Below are 1,692 nucleotides of genomic sequence, written 5' to 3' on the forward strand. Positions count from 1 at the left end.
CAAATATGGACAGATATGGACAAATAGGGACAGATAGTGGACAGATAGTGGACAGATAGTGGATAGATATGGACAGATATGGACAAATATGGGCAGATAGTGGACAAATATGGACAGATAGTGGACAGATATAGACAGATAGTGGACAGGTAGTGGACAGATAGTGGACAAATATGGACAGATAGTGGACAAATATGGACAGACAGTGGACAGATATGAACAGATAGTGGACAAATATTGGCAGATATAGACAAATAGTGGACAAATAGTGGACAGATATGGACAAATATGGACAGATATGGACAAATAGGGACAGATAGTGGACAGATATGGACAGATATGGACAAATAGTGGACAAATAGTGGACAAATAGTGGACATATATGGACAAATAGGGACAAATAGGGACAGATACTGGACAGATATGGACAGATATGGACAAATAGTGGACAGATAGTGGACAGATATGGACAGATAGTGGACAGATATGGACAGATATGGACAGATAGTGGACAGATAGTGGACAGATAGTGACAGTTAGTGGACAAATAGTGGACAAATAATGCACAAACATTTATGAAATGATGTGGAGGGGGGTTGTAGTTTGTGCATTGTGTGTGACGTTTTTATATTTTGAATTAGTTTAGTCTCAAAATACAGCCTTTAAGGGTATATAAACACATGTATTTCACTAACGTTATGAGTTCCGATTTACTGAAAAATAAATTCTACACATCAGTCATAACTTATCCGTGTCAAATAACAGCGGTACTGGTCGTAATATCTGCTTCTCTATTCTGTCTGACGCACGATTGTAAGGACAGAGAGTTATGGATTGTTTTACTAGCGTCGTGCCTGGGGTTTGTAATACCGGCACCGAAGCTGAAGACAATGAACAACATAATTCTACGCAATGCAGAGAACATATAACTTACAGCTGGTCAATATACTTACAATTTACAGGCGAAACATTAGTAAAACATTCGTCTTCAGAGCGACAATTCCTTAGTAGAATTTTTTGCGTAACTGACTGCGAACGTGTACTAAAAAGGGGATTGATTTACCGGAACGTGCATCCGTAAAAGCGTATCTCGTAGCATATGAAATTCTAGATCTAAATTGCAAGTAATACTATAAAACACTCAGAATTCAACCAATCAGATTTAAGTAAGTAAAAGTATCAGCCAATGTCCATATTTGTCCACTATCTGTCCCTATCTGTCCCTATCTGTCCACTATCTGTCCATATCTGTCCATATTTGTCCACTATCTGTCCCTATCGGGCCCTATCTGTCCACTATCTGTCCATATCTGTCCATATTTGTCCCCTATCTGTCCATTTCTGTCCACTATCTGTCCACTATTTGTCCATATCTGTCCATATCTTTCCACTATCTGTCCCTATTTGTCCATATCTGTCCTTATTTGTCCATATCTGTCCACTATTTGTCCACTATTTGTCCATATCTGCCAATATTTGTCCACTATCTGTTCATATCTGTCCACTGTCTGTCCATATTTGTCCACTATCTGTCCATATCTGTCCATATCTGTCCACTATCTGTCCATATATGTCCACTACCTGTCCACTATTTGTCCATATCTGTCCATATCTGTCCACTATCTGTCCCTATTTGTCCATATCTGTCCATATTTGTCCATATCTGTCCACTATTTGTCCACTATTTGTCCA

The sequence above is a fragment of the Mizuhopecten yessoensis genome, unplaced genomic scaffold (assembly GCF_002113885.1).
Source record: "Mizuhopecten yessoensis strain PY_sf001 unplaced genomic scaffold, ASM211388v2 scaffold10715, whole genome shotgun sequence".
Taxonomy (NCBI): domain Eukaryota; kingdom Metazoa; phylum Mollusca; class Bivalvia; order Pectinida; family Pectinidae; genus Mizuhopecten; species Mizuhopecten yessoensis.